Below are 6,000 nucleotides of genomic sequence, written 5' to 3'. Positions count from 1 at the left end.
AAAAAATATGGATTTCACCACTGATTTGATACTATATTTTTCCCCCAAAAATCCAATAACATCTGTTTTTGAAGCATAGCATAAACTGATAGCTGCATTCTGTAACATCTGAACCTTCTTTGAAAGCATTCCCAGATGGAATACATAAGGTGCTTTGATGTGGCACAGATGCAAAGCTATAAATCAGGAGGCTTTGATTTCTGGTTCTTTTTTAGGCATGAAAGTCAACTGGATAATTTTGAACCAGTCACCCTTTCTTGGGTTAACCACCCTAAGTGGTAGTTGACGGGAAAAATAGGAGGGAGAATTAGGTATGCTTTGATTTGGCCAAAAATGAAGTCAGAATAAAAATCAAATATATAAATGTAGCCCACCAGGACATTGATCAATAATTTTACTTTTTGTTGAAAGTGACAAAATTGTCTATCAATCAAAACCTGATATACCGGTAGAACAGAACTCTCAGATTCCACTTTCATATCTCCAATACATGTTTTCCTCCTATTCTGATGTTAAGAGGAGATTATGTCAACATAGATATTACTGCTCAAATAGTATGACATTAACACACATTCATTGCACAATTTATTTTTCATCTCATTCATCCCAGGCTGTAGGCTGCTGTCTTCTGCTAAATACTTTACAAAACACTTTACATTTTACTTGACTTAAAACTTACATCATTTGTTTAGATACAATTTAAATTTACAATGGCACTGAAAAAAATGAATTATGACCAGTCCATACATTTATGATTGTTCCAGCATCCCCAGAATTAAAAATTAAAATTAAAATTCTGGTGCTTGGCAACTAGTATGTATTTACAATGGCTGCAGTCTCCCAACATCATGTGATAATCATTTATGTCCTTCCTAGTTGGCTTCCAACAAGCAAAGTCAATGGGAGAAGCTGAATTTGCTTGAAGACAGCATTATTCACTTAACAACTGCACAAATTTTCTTAACAATCATGACAAAAAGTCATAACATATGGCGGGATGTTCCTTGGTAGAAACTGGAACATCACCAACTTCAGGAAAAGCTACCATCAATGTTTGCTGAAGCTGTGTTTTTAATTTCCAGGTGAGCCAATAGATAGTTTTCTATTTCCTTTTTCCTAAAGGATTGACAGCCTAACACTCAATAGATGGCAGCAAAGAATTAGTCTCCCTTAATTGCTGTGTAGCAGTAGCCTGGATATGTGCAAGACAGACAAAACCACTGCACAAGTTGTTCTTTTAATCTTGATATGTGTATGAGATGTGTTCAATTCTGAGGTTTATATCCACATATTTTTTAAAAAATGATCATTGGTATTTCAGCCATTAGGTGGCAGCAAAATTTAAACTTTTTGTCTCTTGACTGCCATTTTGGGTATTTAGATTTATACAGCTGATATGGAGCTGCTGGATTAGTAGATCGGCTGGAGTTTGTTTTCTTATTCTCTCTGCCACAATACATTTTACTATAGACTGAATTTTTCTAAAAGAATGAGAGTAACTGAGGAAAAAGAACTTTCCACTGGAAGGGGAATGCTTTAGTTGACAGCTATCGTAACCAGGGTGGATTTGATTTAAATCGAGTTGATTTAAATCACAATTTAAATCATGATTTAAATCACTAGTAAAAAGGCTTGATTTAAATCAACTTGATTTAAATCATAATTTTTAAAGAGCAACTGTCATCTCTGCTACTCCTTTGACCCACTGTTGACTCACCGATAGTCCCGGTGTTGCAGAATATACAGCCTCATGCTACATAACTAAGCTCCATTTCATGCTGAATAAACTAAATTATTTATGTATCTTAAATAGAAAACTATCTTACGATAGATTTTTACCCCAAAAGTTTTTTATTAAAATAAATTTGATAAAAATAAAAAAAAATCCGATTTAAATAAAAAAAATCTGATTTTTTTTGATTTTTTTAAAAAAAATCATTGATTTTTATCCACCCTGATCGCAACACAAGACTGGAATTGTTTCAATTATATGGATTAAGCTGAATTTTGGGGTGGTCAACTTCAGGCTTTGTAGACTAACTCAAGCAATCTACCCATAGACCAGAGCTGTTTAAAAAGGAAGGAGGAAGACCATCTTGCAGCCAAAACAGTAGTGCAGAATAAGCACCAATTTCAGTAACCAAATAAAGTGGACAAGTAAACGTGTTGGGCCAATTGTAGCTCAACAGATCACTGTCTATCCCTGACTAGTTAACTTCAACCATCCTCCTCTGTGTATTGTATATTATCCAGATGGAAGTCTTTTATTTTCCCAGTGAAGACATTACTTTCACACCAAAACATTGTGGACTGCCTATGAAACAAGCTCCATTGAAAGGATACATCCTTAATAGTTAGAGTATTTTCATATTGCAGTAAGCATAAGTCATCAGGTTTCCCCTTGTTCAGCACTTTTTATTTTTTCAGATTAAACTTCAGATTTGTGGTTGATATTATTCATAAATTACCTCCATATGTTTGTCCAGGGTTTCTGTAATCTCTTAGAAGCATTGGAGTTTGAAGAATTGAGCAGTAGAATTTTGTAGTGTATCACTATATATTTTTAACTGAAATGTCCAGAATATTACAGAAACAAAGCTACCTTTATTTAGTGAATTTTGTCAGTCTTCCTGTCATGACTACATTGTCATGACTACATAATGTCTGTCTTGTTGATATTATTTAAATATTCATAAGACTAGTGAATTATAAAAGCTAACTAGCTGGCTATACTGTTTCAATATACTTCCAAGATGTCATATTTTGTTTTAAGAGTCCTTTGTGTATATATATATTTAACACTCTTGCTCAGTGGAATCATAACTTCCAAGAAATTGTTCCAATTTCCCTATCAAAAGCAAACTGACATGATGTTGAACTGAAAGGAAGTTATTTATGTGCACTCCAGTCATGCCATAAGTACAAGCTGGTTTGTAAAACATTCTTGCAAATGATTGAAAAAACTCAATTTATCTCACACATACTTTATAGTAGTAGTCTCAAGTTCAGTTTTTCAGGATATTCAGCTAAATACCTTTAACAACTTTATGTACAAATAAGTGTGTGAAATAGTGATGCATCTGAATGGAGATGAGTGACATGTGAATGGGAATAGGCACAGAGAGGAATTAGTACAAGAACAGCGTCTGTGAATCTTCACAGAACTCCATCTGTCTTCTCCTGTTTGGCAGATGGAAAACTAAGACCAACTATAGGTACTATAGCAAAAATAGCATGCTGACTGAGTGCTAATGAAGTCACAAAATAATCTGAAGGAAAAAGGGGAATAATTTGTTAACGGTAACGTCTATAATTACTGTAATATTAGACACAACATATAAAAACAGTGGGAAGAAAATTTACAAGAGGAAATAGAATTTTCGCCTTGACAGCATCTCATCATAGAAATTTAATTATTAGACAGATCAATTTGTATATTACAATATTTGCAACTAATTCTTTTTTTATTAAGTTTGCTCAGAACATAATTGCCTGCTTCCTGTCTTTTCTGCAGTGAACAGTAGATATGGGCCAATTATTTCTTTTTCGTGTAAATCTTGTACATCACAAAGTATCCTTAATATACAGGTTATACATACAGTATATACTCAGTAGTTTATACTGAGATTACTGCCAATAAAGTTATTTATTAGTTTTATCTCATTAAAAAAATCTCTGTGGGTAATAATTCTTAAAGCATATCTAGGTTATATCTTGGTAAAATTGGTAAAACCAATTTAATCAATTTAAACATTGTTGATCTGCATATGCGTGAGCTTTTGTTAAAAGACTTGCTATTAGCAGGCATTCTAAAATTCTGTAGGCTTTTTGGCTATTAACAACTATATGGCAAACAGGAAGTCATCTTGTTATTTTTGTGAATCAGTGAGAAATATAAGCTTATATTTTCTTGCTTCTAAGCTCATAGAATCCCAATTAAAGGGGAGGAAACTATGGCAATTCTATTTATTGTTAGGAAGCTTTTCTAATTGCTTATGCTTTATATCATTTTCTTTTAGTGTATAATTATTGTTTTCCATTATCTTTCTAGCAATCTTGCGTGTGAAAATTATTATCAGTACTCCTTCCTTTAGTTATCAAAATAGTAAAATAAAGCATAGTTGGATGGTTGATATTTTTCAATACACAGAATTTTTCACTTCGTTTTAAACAAAATTAAAACAGTATTCTCTATTCTAGGCAAGAGAAACTATTTAATACAATCCAACTCCACTTGAGCAAAAAGCATAAAGTTAGGCATAGAGGACTGTTGTCTGATTCCTTTAACTGCAGATGAACAGGATTAAACCTAAGATTTTCTCCATGCAGATTAGGTATAGATAAAGATAAGGTTTCTCTGCACATGCGTGCTAGTTGTTTCCGGCTCTAGGGCAGTGCTCATCTCCATTTCTAAGCCAAAGAGCCAGCGCTGTCTAAAGACGTCTCCGTGATCATGTGGCTTGCATGACTAAATGGCGAAGGCGCATAGAGCGCTGTTACCTTCCCACCAAAGTGGTCCCTATTTTTCTAGATGCTTTCGAACTGCTAGGTTGGCAGAAGCTGGGACAAATAACGGGAGCGGGCTCTGTTACATAGCGCAAGGGATTCGAACTGCTGACCTTCTGATCAACAAGCTTGGTGTCTTAGTGACTGAGCCACATAGGTAGATTAGGTATACAGTATGTTTATTGAGTTAAAAGGTCTGCCTGTTATGGCCCAATGAAAGCCTTCAATATAGCATTAAACATATTTGATCAAGATGTAGAGTAGTGATTTTGCTAATTTAGTGGTTCCAAGTGGTTCCAATAATTATGTGCTAGATTTAACATCAGAAATTAGAACACACAAATACTTAGCTTCAAGTCTCAAAGATGCTTTTTCAAAAAGCATCTTTTCAAAAGGCAATTGGACCATTTTTTTCCTTGAGGAAGAAGAACAAAATGTTTGGTTTCTCATCCAAGAAACTTCATCAGTTGTGATGGCCCTTAAAAGCAAACATTTTGTTCTTCCTCAAGGAAAAACAGTCGAATTTGTCTTTTGAAAAAGCACTTTTGAGACAATTATGATGTGAATGACTGAGAATCTCCACAAGTTCCTTTATTTAATTATTGATTGTTCTCCAGCTATAATCTATGTGCCTTGTAGCTGATTGTCCAAACTCAGCTGTTATGGTTTTATTGGTTATGATCCATGGATAAAGATACACATATTGCTAATGCCATGTTGAACTGGATTGGCAAACTATAGCATTAAATTAAAAAATAAAAAGTTGGTCTTTCTTAGGACTGTCCAACCTACCTACCCCTTAATATATCATATCAGAAGGATGAATACATATAATATAATAGTCTTTATTTTGTTGACCTTCAATTGTGTTGGACCCTATTATCAAAAACTAGATTGACCGAGGATTTGATTCTGTATGTCTGAGAGACACCAGGTTGGAGGAAGCTAATTTGATTACTAAATTCAGAATTGTAAACTTCTGGTGAAATCAGAATAGATAGAATTAAGCTGAACAGTTGAATGGTCTGACACACTATTAAGATAATAGGTTTTTATCATCACAACTGCAATTTAAATAAAAAACACTTCAAGTTATAAAAAAAACTGGAAGGTGGGCTTTAAATTCTACACTCAGTGGGACTTTCACACATGAGAATGAACTACATTATATTTGCTGTTTTTTCTACTTGATTCAACATATTTGCATAAAATGGGTTAACAACAGGAATCCCTCTGAAGCTAGCACGTGGTAATTATCTTCCAGCATATTCAGCATTCTTGGATCTCTCAAGACGAGATGAAAGATCCCTATCTTCTAGGAAATAATGATATTATTACAAAGAATATGAGTAAACCCTGTTCCTGGATATGTTAAAGCAATAATTTAGAATAAAATCCAACAGTTTCATACAAGAAACCTAACAGTAACTTAAACAATAGCATGGTGAATTAACTGGCTCAACTTGGTATTTTCCTCTGTGGCCTTTTGTCTTT

Source organism: Pituophis catenifer, unplaced genomic scaffold, assembly GCF_029215685.1.
Source record: "Pituophis catenifer annectens isolate HBS135680 unplaced genomic scaffold, rPitCat1.0.hap2 SCAF_6, whole genome shotgun sequence".
In the NCBI taxonomy this organism is placed as follows: domain Eukaryota; kingdom Metazoa; phylum Chordata; class Lepidosauria; order Squamata; family Colubridae; genus Pituophis; species Pituophis catenifer.
The sequence above is the reverse complement of the archived record's forward strand: the minus strand, read 5'-3'. Positions refer to the sequence as shown.